The sequence below is a fragment of the Ctenocephalides felis genome, unplaced genomic scaffold, assembly GCF_003426905.1.
Source record: "Ctenocephalides felis isolate EL2017-DRISC unplaced genomic scaffold, ASM342690v1 CF-g0.4_SCAFFOLD_03573, whole genome shotgun sequence".
Lineage (NCBI taxonomy): Eukaryota > Metazoa > Arthropoda > Insecta > Siphonaptera > Pulicidae > Ctenocephalides > Ctenocephalides felis.
Window position 1 is genome coordinate 327,881 of NW_020539727.1, and position 14,387 is coordinate 342,267.

The following is a 14,387-nucleotide window of genomic DNA, read 5'->3' on the forward strand; positions in this document are numbered from 1 at the left end:
GTAAAAGATTTTTTCGGCGTAGAAGTATATGATTGAGGAAAAAAATCATTTACTTTTTTTTTTAAAATAATAATAATATAAGGTTTAGTCTTAAGATTCCCCTCCCCCTCCCTTAGATAGATTGTAGAATTAAGTTTTAGAATATGTTAGGATATTTAGTTGTCATGTTGCAGGAAAGTTATATCGGGATTTTTGTTTGTGGAGAATAGGTTGTTGCAACAAGATTATATAAATATAAGTCTGCAGGCTTATATCGGGACGCCATATCGGATGTACGTTTTTGTGTTATGTGTATATGAGAATATTATTGTTTAAAGGTGGGCCCAGTTGTCCACGAGCGAGGACCATTGAGGTGTCCGAATCGATGGACGCGTACGGTTTCAATCGGGGAAACCGCCCTTAATCAAACCCGCAGCCGTCGAATTATTATGAGTATTTTATTAAGTGATTATAGGATTATTTGCGAAGGTACCTTCAGTGAGACTGGAATGGCGCCATAGGTCGCACGTCGCCATTTCCCCGCGAAGGGGGCAACCTTTGAGGGCCCTTGTGCCGAGATGGGGAACTCTGGGTGTGTCCCGCTTACACAGGTGATTGTAAGTGCCATTGTTTTTGGGTGGGCATAAGCGGTCGGTCTAGTGTTATTATGGTTGGGGCGCTGCGGGGGGAGCAAGAAGGATAACTAGATCTTAGCCCCCATCTGTGGTCTTGTGTTTGGGGGGCAATCACACCAGTAGAGGCTGAATTACTGTAAATGTCGCGCTCGTTAGTCATTTAGTTATTTAAGGAATTGATTCAGTTTAAAGCAGAGGTAAATAAATTTTTCATCGTTTATTGTCACATTAGTTATTTTATTTTTATGTTTTTCCACGCGTTACTCCATATTGTCCATATCATCGGGCTCATCAATTCTGGCGAACTAATTTAAATTTCGGGTTACGTTTTTTTCATAATAACTAATACTACAACTAAGAAAATAGGTAACAGCACACACACATAGGTTAGGTTTGTTTTCAAGATAGCGTGTTCCGAAAAAACTGTACAAGAAAACGTTCTCTTTTTAGTAACATCTTAATCTTTCAACGTGTAATTTTTTTCCGTATTGTAGAATTATGTATAAATGCTAGTATAACGTCGCGGTTTGAAATTCATATAAGTACAGTTTTTTCAAACACGAGCTCTTGGAAAACAAAATTAATTAAGTTCAGTTGAGGGTCAAATTGACCTATATAAATTTAGTTTGATATTTGTTTTAAAGATTATGGTTGTCGATTAATATTTTTTTTATAGATTACTTGTTATGTTTTTAATCGATTTTTTTTGTTTGTTTGTGGTCTAACAATCTTATTTATTAATAAATGGGAGAATAGCTAGTTAAGAACCCAAGACGACATAAATCTGACCGAAAGCACAATTACTGAAGGCACACACCCACAACTACAGTCTACGTTCGATTTCATATTAAGTAAACCATGCTCTGGACGTGCGGCCAACAATTATGGATACCGCTACGGGGACCTCAAACATCGTTGGAAAGTAGCAACAATTTTTAGAGCCGAGGGCGGCTCTGGTGTGACAGGGGGGCGTGTGACGATAATCATAATTATCGTCGTATTGATAATTATTGTCGCCTGATGGTCGTCAACCCCAGGGTACACCCCTACCACTACCCCTAAATATCTATTGGTTCTTGGGGTCCATCAGAGAGACGCCCCGGAGATCCTGGCAATTAAGAAGTAAGAGCCAATGAAGACGTATCCCATAGGCAAACGCCTTGGGATACGTTAGTGTTAGTTGTGTGTGTGTTGTGCAACAAGACAGGTCCAGCTTAAAGGTCAGATCATGTAGATTATAAGCTATAGCTATTCTCCCCTCATATATCCATATAAGCACATATACCACGATATAAGAATAAGTGGTATTAGTTAGGGAACATGACCTTATGCAAGTAGGGTCATGTTCCACAAATACATGCGGAATGTATTATTAATTATTTTAATAGATTTAGTTATAAAAGTAATCTTGGTTTCATTCGTATAGTAGCTACTAATCCCCACAGGTAATTACAGGTACTTTAGCGGGCGATTGGAGTGTTGAAGTAAGCCCTTCGTAAGGGGTTGCAAGGCTAAAGTATAATATTTGGTAGCATTGCATACCCCAAAAAGGGGGGCTTCAACCCTTCTCGTCACAATATATATTATTTTGCCAAAATTTTGTTAGAAGAAAACATTTTAGTATCAGGCTCATCCTTACACTCCTTCACCCAATTCTTTACGAACATTAAATCCCCTACCCCATCCAATTTCAATACTAATGTAGTATATTCTGTTTCTTGTAATGACTGTGCTTTTCAATATATTGGACAAACCTCCCAATATGTACACAAGAGAATGAGACAACATGAACTAAGTGTGGTCCACCATAAACAAAAAAATTTCAAAAGTACCCTAGTACAACACTCTATAGAAAACGCCCATTCATTTAATTTTACTCCAAAGATTTTATATCATGAAAGTTGCATCTTTAGGAGGTTATTCGCGGAGAGTTGTCTTATTCTCATGAATGTTTCTAACAGTGTCAACATTAGATCAGATCACAACCTATTACATGATTCATATTTAAATTTTTTACACTTTTTGACAAACAATTAATATCGACTTCCTTTTAGGTTCAATAATTTAAGTATTTACACCCTAACATGAAAAAACACACACATGCAATCTCACAGTTCTCGTTTCAAGTGTTTACACGTGTTACATATGAACCAGCAAATACAATTAGTTCGTTTCCAAAAGCCAATAGTATAACATCGAATACAATATTATTTGTTTTCAAATAATAATTTTTTTTTTTAAAAAAAAAAAGACAACACTTTTAGTAATTTTGATTTACAAAAGTTAACTATTCGGCGGAAAAATAACTCACAAATTCATTTTTTGTCAAAAATTCTTGTTTAGTGAAAAAGTGCTAACGTATATTCAAACATACAGATAATTAATTCAATTTTATCATTAATCCTTTCTTAAAAAAATTTTCCATAACTTTCAAAAAAAAAAAAAAAAATTCTATCATTTTTAATATCCTGTTCTGATAATCCACTCATTTATTTTTATCATTTTCTTTTTGATCATATTATCATATTTCTGTACATTATTACTTGTTACAATTAATTTATTATTTAAGAAAAATCTATTTTCTATTCCTAAACATATTGTTTGCTTAAATCTCATCAAGATCATGTTTCTTGACAGATGTCCTGAAGATGGAACGTACCTAGTTCCGAAACGTTGACAGTAAACAAATAATTAAATAAAGAAAATGTTTATTAAAAACTTTTCTTGTTTTTTATTTTGTACTATTTTTGGATTCTTGTTCGAAACTCTACAAAATATATATATATAGTCTTTCGTTGACCGCCGTAACGTACAGACGTGCCGTTTTAACTTGCCGCAATGATGTCACAATCGACACCATTAGTGCCAGAATAGGAAGTGAAAAGTTCCTATAATTGCTGTGAAACAAAGGCCCCAAATGTAGGCATTTGTAAAAACTGCGGAAAAATGTACCACATTAGTTGTGCTAATAGGAAAAACTTCAAATTTCTATATCGTAATCTGATACAGTGTTGTGTTAACAGTGAAGTGTACAGTGACCATATGGAAACAATTTCTAGGCTTGAAAAAACAATTGCCGACAAAAACACCATAATAGAAGACAAAATTACCATAATAAAAGATAAGGAGTACATAATTCAGCAGCTTGAGGATAAAATCAAGCTGCTGCAATGGGTAAATCCGAATCAAAAGAAGGAGCAGGTTTCTTCAGCTGCACCCAGTATTGATATCGATACTGAGAAAGCAGTCAATAAGAAATCAAAAAAAAAGAATGGAAAGAAATCGAATGTTAACAAGGAAAAAGATCCCAGCAAAGTCTCAAGTGAACAAGTTAGTGTCGCAGTAGCAACGGCGCTGAAGAAATTGGAAGAGCGGAAAATTGAAACGTTCCGTGATGCCGTGGCGTCTACCGCTTTGCCTTCCAACGCCGTCACTAACAATAAGAGCGTAACAGAAGAACAAAATTGGACTTTGGTCCAAAGAAAGAAAGCGCCAAGGCGAAAGGCCACAACTATCGAAGGCACAAATGCAAATGCCGTGATAAAAGGTGTGGTGAAGCAAGCGCATCTACATGTGTTTCGACTGGCGCCAGAAACAACGGAAGAGCAATTGGAAAATTACCTGCGGGACAAAAATTTCGAAAACGTAACGTGCAAAAAAATTGCATCCAAACATCCAAACGTATATTCATCATTCAAGGTATCAGTTTTGGAATCAGAATTAGAAAAAATTAAATCGCCGGAAATATGGCCTCAAGGAGTATGCGTGGATCGTTTTTTATTCAGGCTCCAAAAGCAACCAAGCAACGACAAGTAAATATATTAAATATACTCTGTCTGAACATTCAATGCTTATCAAATAAATCAGCTGCTTTGTCAAATGTAGTCAACGTAAATAATATTGACCTACTTTGTCTGACAGAACACTGGTTAAATGACAAACAAATCAAATTATTTAATATTCGTGACTTTCGGCTGATCAGCAGTTTTTGCCGTAGTGAACACATACATGGCGGAGTTGCAATATTTTGCCGAAATCACCTTGACTGCGCCGAATTAAATGACATTGCAGTGCAATCTGCTGAGCTTGCATGCGAAGTAGCGGCGTGTTATTTAAAACAAATAAAAACAATTATTATTGTTATTTACAGGTCGCAAAATTCGACGTTAAATATGTTTTTATTAAAACTTGAAGAAATACTAACGCGCATATTTAACACATTCGAATCGAAAACTAAAGTCATCATATGCGGTGATTTCAATGTGGATTTCTTAGTAGATTCGAATGATAAAATTGCGCTAATTAACTCTGCTTCCACTTTTGGACTGGAACATAGGTTAATGAAACCAACACACATCAACGTGAACTCTAAAACTTGCATCGATAATGCATTCACAAACTTACAATCAGACCAATTCATAATTGATACTTTATCATGCTCGATCTCCGACCATGAAGCATTGATTATAAATCTCAAAACTTCTTCTACCAACGCGAACATCCGCATAATAAGAAAAATAAATGAAAAAAACATGGAACACTTCAAAAAACAACTATCTCTAGTTAATTGGAATTGCCTGGACCAGACTGAAGATAGCAACAAACAATTCAATATTTTTCTGACTATTTTTAAACAAATAGCAAACAACGCGTTTCCTTACAAACGCATATTGATAAACAAAAACAAAATTTCGGCGCAGTCAGAAAATCTACGAAATCTCAAAGAACTTGTGGATTTTCTATATGATGCTTTTAAACAGTCACAGCGAATTGATCTGAAACAATACTTTGAACATTATAAAAGATTATATAACCATAAGATGGAAATGGAACGTCAACAAAGTAATGTAATGAATATAGTTAAATCAGATAATAAACAACAAACTATATGGAATATAATAAAACAAGAAACAGGTCAAAAATATTCAAATAATATCGGAATCGGTACGCCATCAGCAAACGAATTTAATCATTTTTTCAGGAATGTAGCTGTCAATCTAACCAAGGACTTGCTCGACGCAAAGACTAGACCCGAAGCTTATTTAGCTAAGATATATGTCAGTGGACGAAGTATGTTCCTGAGACCAACATCTCCAGAAGAAATTGTTACAGCGATTAAAAAGATGAAAAACAAGACATCACTTGACGCTTTTGGACTAAACGCTAAAATGATCAAACCAGTAGCCGAGTATATAGCTTCACCGCTCTGTGCAATCGTGAACAGTGTATTCGCTACAGGACAGTTTCCAGATAAAATGAAACTGGCGAGAATCATTCCAGTGTATAAATCCGGAGACCGCCAAGATGCATCCAATTATCGGCCAATCGCCATACTGCCTGTATTTTCTAAACTGATTGAAATGTTGTTGGCCTCAAGAATACTAAATTTCTTTGAAGCCAATAACTATTCAAACAACAGTCAATTTGGGTTTAGAAAGGGGTTGAATACGATCGAGGCCATAGTAAATTTTCTAAATTTCATACAAGATTCTTTAGAGAATCATGAACATTGCGGTGCGCTGTTCTGTGACCTTAGTAAGGCATTCGATTGCGTACCACACAAAATACTTCTAAAAAAACTTGAATATTATGGACTGAGAGGTGTTCCGTTAACGCTGATGCAATCCTACTTCACGAATCGTCAACAATTCGTCGACTGGCAATATAAGCTCAGTAATGCAGAAGTAGTACCAGATATTGGAATTGTCCAAGGCAGTATTTTAGATCCGCTACTATTCCTAATATTTGTGAATGACCTGCCCTCCAACTTGAATTGCCATTCGACTCAGTTCGCAGACGATACGGCACTGGCAGTTGCAAGCAAAGACATAAAAGTTATGAATGAAAAGAGGCAAAATGCTTATAAACAAGCTGAAGAGTGGTTCCTCGCCAATAAAATTGTTCTGAATAAAAACAAAACTGTTTCTATTAATTTTACAGCTAGTAGAAGACATGTTGAACTTCAAGGCGGTGAAGTCAAATACTTGGGACTAACAATGGATAGTTTGCTGACCTGGGCCAAACATATAGAGTTGCTATGCGCAAGGCTCTCGAAAGCCATTTATGTCATTAGAAGAATTAGATCCATAATAAACCAGGAATGTGCAAGGGAAACCTATTTTGCTATGTTCCATTCTGTACTTTCATACGGAATATTAGCTTGGGGACATAGTGCACACACTTCTAAAGTTATGGATCTACAAAAAAAGGCGGTTAGAGCAATAGAAGGAGTCTCACCTCGGGAGCCTTGCAGGCCGCTATTCATAAAACACAAAATTTTGACTGACACAAACATTTATATTTGGCAACAAGCTATTGCGGTGCATGCGGATAAAACTAATCATTTATTGAGAAGTGATGTCCACGAGCACAATAGTCCAGTGATATGTCCAAAAATCAAACTTAAATCATCGCTAAGAACTACATTGGGAGCCAAGATCTATAATAAGCTACCTGATGGATGGAGATGCAAAACAAGATTCACCTTTAAAAATACTGTTAAAAATTATTTACTAAATAATCCCTATTATTTTATAAATGAATTTTTAGAATAATTATGTATTGTAAATGACTTAAATTGTAACTATTGAATTTTAATAAAGTTCTATTCTATTCTATTCTATTCTATATATGATGATGAATAATATAATCATCAAATACTATTGGGTATAAACAATATGCATTGAATATTCCAGAGTATAAACAGTAACTAATTTACGCCCCCAGGTGGGCTCGAGCCACCAACCTTTCGGTTAACAGCCGAACGCGCCAGCCAATTGCATATTACATATGATTTGCCACGGGTTTTATCCAGTGCATGTTTGTGTTGGAACCAATGTAGAACATTGTTGTAAATAAGATGTTTTCGATCCAATATACAATACTGTAGTAAATAATATGTGCTCGAATTTAAAAGAAATGTCCGGGCTCGTGTAAACTACATATATGATGAATAATATAATCATCAAATACTATTGGGTATAAACAATATGCATTGAATATTCCAGAGTACAAATAATAACTACTTTACGCTCCCGGGTGGGTTCGAACCACCAACCTTTCGGTTAACAGACGAACGCGCTAGCCAATTGCGCCACGGAGGCTCTTATCGCTTCTTGATAATAGTAGGAGTAAATTATATATAGCATAAACAATAATTATGATTATTGAACAATAATGGGTATAAACAACAATTATTGTTATACCCAATAAACTACACTAATCTGTAACCCACGGCGCAACCAGTGCCCAATACCTGTCCATACATCGGGCCCGATTCACTTCACACACAAATAGTTAACATTTACTTCACTCCTAAACTATACAAAGTCTACTTTCGGTTTGAGTGACAGCTTCTGAAACGCTGTACCCCCATGTAATAAATAATATGCCCTCGAATTGAAAGAAATGCCCGCGCTCGTCCAGGATTTGAACCCGGGACCTCCCGCACCCAAAGCGGGAATCATACCCCTAGACCAACGAACCACATGTTCTACCCAGTGCGTGTTTGTGTTGCATCCAATGTACAACATTGTAGTAAATAATAGGCAGTCGAATTCAAAGAAATGCCTAGATCATGTGCTCGAATTTAAAGAAATGTCCGGGCTCGTGTAAACTACATTATGATGGATAATATAATCATCAAATACTATTGGGTATAAACAATATGCATTGAATATTCCAGAGTACAAATAATAACTACTTTACGCTCCCGGGTGGGCTCGACCCACCAACCTTTCGGTTAAGAGCCGAACGCGCTAGCCAATTGCGCCACGGAGGCTCTTATCGCTTCTTGATAATAGTATGAGTAAATTATTTATAGCATGAACAATAATTATAATTATTGAACAATAATGAGTATAAACAACAATTATTCTTATACCCAATAAACTACACTAATCTGTAACCCACGGCGCAACCAGTGCCCAATACCTGTCCATACATCGCGCTCGATTCACTTCACACACAAATAGTTAACATTTACTTCACTCCTATAAACTATACAAAGTGTACTTTCGGTTTGAGTGACAGCCTCTGAAACGCTGTACCCCCATGTAATAAATAATATGTGCTCGAATTTAAAGAAAAGTCCGGACTCGTCCGGGATTTGAACCCGGGACCTCCCGCAGCCTAAGCAAAAATCATACCCCTAGACCAACTTTTGGATTTGCCACTTATGTTTAATATCTAAGCCGAAATCATAACCCTAGACCAACAAGCCACGGGTTTTATCCAGTTCATGTTTGTGTTCGAACCAATGTACAACATTGTTGTAAATAATATGTTCTCGATCCAATATACAATACTGTAGTAAATAATATGTGCTCGAATTTAAAGAAATGTCCGGGCTCGTGCAAATTATATATATGATGAATAATATAATCATCAAATACTATTGGGTATAAACAATATGCATTGAATATTCCAGTGTATAAACAGTAACTACTTTACGCCCCCGGGTGGGCTCGAACCACCAACCTTTCGGTTAACAGCCGAACGCGCTGGCCAATTGCGCCACGGAGGCTCTTATCGCGCTGTTGATAATAGTAGGAGTAAATTATATATAGCATAAACAATAATTATAATTATTGAACAATAATGGGTATGAATAACAATTATTGTACGCCCCCGGGTGGGTTCAATCCACCAACCTTTCGGTTAAACTTTAAATATTACTAATGAAAAGGCGTTTGTTTGTTACTTAATTGACTAACCTATATTTACATTTAATAATCACTTATCCTAAAACATTGCTTATTCTAACATGGAACTTAAATCTACACTAATCTGTAACCCATGCTGCATCCAATGTACAACATTGTAGTAAATAATATATGCTCGAATTTAAAGAAAAGTCAGGGCTTGTCCGGAATTTGAACCCGGGACCTCCCGCACCCTAAGCCAAAATCATACCCCTAGACCAACGAGCCACGGGTTCTATCCAGTGCGTGATTGTGTTGGAACCAATGTACAACATAGTTGTAAATAATATGTTCTCTATCCAATATACAATACTGTAGTAAATAATATGTGCTCGAATTGAAAGAAATGTCCGGGCTCGTGTAAACTACATATATGATGAATAATATAACCATCAACTACTACTGGGTATAAACAATATGCATTGAATATTCCAGAGTATAAATAATAACTACCTTACGCCCACGGCTGGGCTCGAACCACCAACCTTTCGGTGAACAGACGAACGCGCTAGCCAATTGCGCCACGGAGGCTCTTATCGCTTCTTGATAATAGTATGAGTAAATTATTTATAGCATGAACAATAATAATTATTGAACAATAATGAGTATAAACAACAATTATTCTTATACCCAATAAACTACACTAATCTGTAACCCACGGCGCAACCAGTGCCCAATACCTGTCCATACATCGCGCTCGATTCACTTCACACACAAATAGTTAACATTTACTTCACTCCTATAAACTATACAAACTATACAAAGTCTACTCTCGGTTTGAGTGACAGCCTCTGAAACGCTGTACCCCCATGTAATAAATAATATGTGCTCGAATTTAAAGAAACGTCCGGCCTCGTCCGGGATTTGAATCCGGGAACTCCCGCACCCTAAGCGGAAATCACACCCCTAGACCAATGAGCCACGCGGTATACTTACTAAACACATTTTACACATGATTTGCCCACTGCGTGTTTGTGTTGGATCCAATGTACAACATTGTAGTAAATAATACGAACTCGTATTTAAAGAAATATCCGGGCTCGCCCGGGATTTGAACCCGGGACCTACCGCACCCAAAGCGGGAATCATACTCCTAGACCAACGCACCACGGAGGCTCTTATCGCGCTGTTGATAATAGTAGGAGTAAATTATATATAGCATAACCAATAATTATAATTATTGAACAATAATGGGTATGAATAACAATTATTGTAAGCCTCCGGGTAGGTTCAATCCACCAACCTTTCGGTTAAACTTTAAATATTACTAATGAAAAGGCGTTTGTTCGTTACTTAATTAACTAACCTATATTTACATTTAATAATCATTTATCCTAAAACATTGCTTATTCTAACATGGAACTTATATCTACACTAATCTGTAACCCATGCTGCATCCAATGTACAACATTGTAGTAAATAATATGTGCTCGAATTTAAAGAAAAGTTCGGGCTCGTCCGGAATTTAAACCCGGGACCTCCCGCACCCTAAGCGGAAATCATACTCCTAGACCAACAAGCCACGCGGTATACTCAATAAACACATTTTACATATGATTTGCCACTTACGTTTATTATCTAAGCCAAAATCATACCCCTAGACCAACGAGCCACGGGTTCTATCCAGTGCGTGATTGTGTTGGATCCAATGTACAATATTGTAGTAAATAATAGGCACTTGGATTTAAAGGAATGTCAGGGCTCGCCCAGGATTTGAACCCGGGACCTCCCGCACCCAAAGCGGGAATCATACCCCTAGACCAACGAGCCACGGGTTGTACCCCACTGCGTATTTGTGTTGCATTCAATGTACAACATGCCACGGGTTCTACTCAATAAACACATTTTACACATGATTTGCCACTTACGTTTAATATCTAAGCCGAAAACCCTAGACTAACAAGCCACGGGTTTTATCCAGTGCATGTTTGTGTTGGAACCAGTGTACAACATTGTTGTAAATAATATGTTCTCGATCCAATATACAATACTGTAGTAAATAATATGTGCTCGAATTTAAAGAAATGTCCGGGCTCGTGCAAATTATATATATGATGAATAATATAATCATCAAATATTATTGAGTATAAACAATATGTATAAACAGTAACTACTTTACGCCCCCGCGTGGGCTCGAACCACCAACGCTTCTTGATAATAGTAGGAGTAAATTAAATATAGCATAAACAATAATTATGATTATTGAACAATAATGGGTATAAACAACAATTATTGTTTTACCCAATAAACTACACTAATCTGTAACCCACGGCGCAACCAGTGCCCAATACCTGTCCATACATCGGGCCCGATTCACTTCACACACAAATAGTTAACATTTACTTCACTCCTAAACTATACAAACTATACAAAGTCTACTTTCGGTTTGAGTGACAGCTTCTGAAACGCTGTACCCCCATGTAATAAATAATATGCCCTCGAATTGAAAGAAATGCCCGCGCTCGTCCAGGATTTGAACCCAGGACCTCCCCCACCCAAAGCGGGAATCATACCCCTAGACCAACGAACCACATGTTCTACCCATGTGCGTGTTTGTGTTGCATCCAATGTACAACATTGTAGTAAATAATAGGCAGTCGAATTCAAAGAAATGCCTAGATCATGTGCTCGAATTTAAAGAAATGTCCGGGCTCGTGTAAACTACATATATGATGGATAATATAATCATCAAATACTATTGGGTATAAACAATATGCATTGAATATTCCAGAGTACAAATAATAATTACTTTACGCTCCCGGGTGGGCTCGAACCACCAACCTTTCGGTTAACAGCCGAACGCGCTAGCCAATTGCGCCACGGAGGCTCTTATCGCTTCTTCATAATAGTATGAGTAAATTATTTATAGCATGAACAATAATTATAATTATTGAACAATAATGACTATAAACAGCAATTATTCTTATACCCAATAAACTACACTAATCTGTAACCCACGGCGCAACCAGTGCCCAATACCTGTCCATACATCGCGCTCGATTCACTTCACACACAAATAGTTAACATTTACTTCACTCCTATAAACTATACAAACTATACAAAGTCTACTTTCGGTTTGAGTGACAGCCTCTGAAACGCTGTACCCCCATGTAATAAATAATATGTGCTCGAATTTAAAGAAAAGTCCGGACTCGTCCGGGATTTGAACCCGGGACCTCCCGCAGCCTAAGCGGAAATCATACCCCTCTCTCTTATCGCGCTGTTGATAATAGTAGGAGTAAATTATATATAGCATAAGCAATAATTATAATTATTGAACAATAATGGGTATGAATAACAATTATTGTAAGCTTCCGGGTAGGTTCAATCCACCAACCTTTCGGTTAAACTTTAAATATTACTAATGAAAAGGCGTTTGTTCGTTACTTAATTAACTAACCTATATTTACATTTAATAATCACTTATCCTAAAACATTGCTTATTCTAACATGGAACTTATATATACACTAATCTGTAACCCATGCTGCATCCAATGTACAACATTGTAGTAAATAATATGTGCTCGAATTTAAAGAATAGTTCGGGCTCGTCCGGAATTTAAACCCGGGACCTCCCGCACCCTAAGCGAAAATCATACTCCTAGGCCAACGAGCCACGCGGTATACTCAATAAACACATTTTACATATGATTTGCCACTTACGTTATTATCTAAGCCAAAATCATACCCCTAGACCAACGAGCCACGGGTTCTATCCAGTGCGTGATTGTGTTGGATCCAATGTACAACATTGTAGTAAATAATAGGCACTTGGATTTAAAGAAATGTCAGGGCTCGTCCGGGATTTGAACCGGGACCTCCCGCACCCAAAGCGGGAATCATACCCCTAGACCAACGAGCCACGGGTTGTACCCCACTGCGTATTTGTGTTGCATTCAATGTACAACATGCCACGGGTTCTACTCAATAAACACATTTTACACATGATTTGCCACTTACGTTTAATATCTAAGCCGAAAACCCTAGACTAACAAGCCACGGGTTTTATCCAGTGCATGTTTGTGTTGGAACCAGTGTACAACATTGTTGTAAATAATATGTTCTCGATCCAATATACAATACTGTAGTAAATAATATGTGCTCGAATTTAAAGAAATGTCCGGGCTCGTGCAAATTATATATATGATAAATAATATAATCATCAAATATTATTGAGTATAAACAATATGTATAAACAGTAACTACTTTACGCCCCCGCGTGGGCTCGAACCACCAACGCTTCTTGATAATAGTAGGAGTAAATTAAATATAGCATAAACAATAATTATGATTATTGAACAATAATGGGTATAAACAACAATTATTGTTATACCCAATAAACTACACTAATCTGTAACCCACGGCGCAACCAGTGCCCAATACCTGTCCATACATCGGGCCCGATTCACTTCACACACAAATAGTTAACATTTACTTCACTCCTAAACTATACAAACTATACAAAGTCTACTTTCGGTTTGAGTGACAGCTTCTGAAACGCTGTACCCCCATGTAATAAATAATATGCCCTCGAATTGAAAGAAATGCCCGCGCTCGTCCAGGATTTGAACCGGGACCTCCCCACCCAAAGCGGGAATCATACCCCTAGACCAACGAACCACATGTTCTACCCAGTGGTGTTTGTGTTGCATCCAATGTACAACTTTGTAGTAAATAATAGGCAGTCGAATTCAAAGAAATGCCTAGATCATGTGCTCGAATTTAAAGAAATGTCCGGGCTCGTGTAAACTACATATATGATGGATAATATAATCATCAAATACTATTGGGTATAAACAATATGCATTGAATATTCCAGAGTACAAATAATAACTACTTCACGCTCCCGGGTGGGCTCGACCCACCAACCTTTCGGTTAACAGCCGAACGCGCTAGCCAATTGCGCCACGGAGGCTCTTATCGCTTCTTGATAATAGTATGAGTAAATTATTTATAGCATGAACAATAATTATAATTATTGAACAATATTGAGTATAAACACAATTATTCTTATACCCAATAAACTACACTAATCTGTAACCCACGGCGCGACCAGTGCCCAATACCTGTT

The 14,387-nt window shown here is 37.1% G+C and overlaps 7 non-coding genes across 7 annotated transcripts; all 7 read right to left on the minus strand.

The window, feature by feature from the left end:
* Positions 1-7,643: 7,643 nt before the first annotated feature.
* Positions 7,644-7,717, minus strand: Trnan-guu. The gene has a single exon. It is a non-coding gene; the product is annotated as a tRNA-Asn (tRNA).
* Positions 7,718-8,027: 310 nt separating this feature from the next.
* Trnap-ugg lies at positions 8,028-8,099 on the minus strand. The gene has a single exon. It is a non-coding gene; the product is annotated as a tRNA-Pro (tRNA).
* A 221-nt stretch (positions 8,100-8,320) lies between these two features.
* On the minus strand, positions 8,321-8,394 carry Trnak-cuu. The gene has a single exon. It is a non-coding gene; the product is annotated as a tRNA-Lys (tRNA).
* A 670-nt stretch (positions 8,395-9,064) lies between these two features.
* Positions 9,065-9,138, minus strand: Trnan-guu. The gene has a single exon. It is a non-coding gene; the product is annotated as a tRNA-Asn (tRNA).
* A 1,876-nt stretch (positions 9,139-11,014) lies between these two features.
* Positions 11,015-11,086, minus strand: Trnap-ugg. The gene has a single exon. It is a non-coding gene; the product is annotated as a tRNA-Pro (tRNA).
* A 983-nt stretch (positions 11,087-12,069) lies between these two features.
* Trnan-guu lies at positions 12,070-12,143 on the minus strand. The gene has a single exon. It is a non-coding gene; the product is annotated as a tRNA-Asn (tRNA).
* Positions 12,144-13,107: 964 nt separating this feature from the next.
* Positions 13,108-13,178, minus strand: Trnap-ugg. Its single transcript has one exon. It is a non-coding gene; the product is annotated as a tRNA-Pro (tRNA).
* Positions 13,179-14,387: the final 1,209 nt, after the last annotated feature.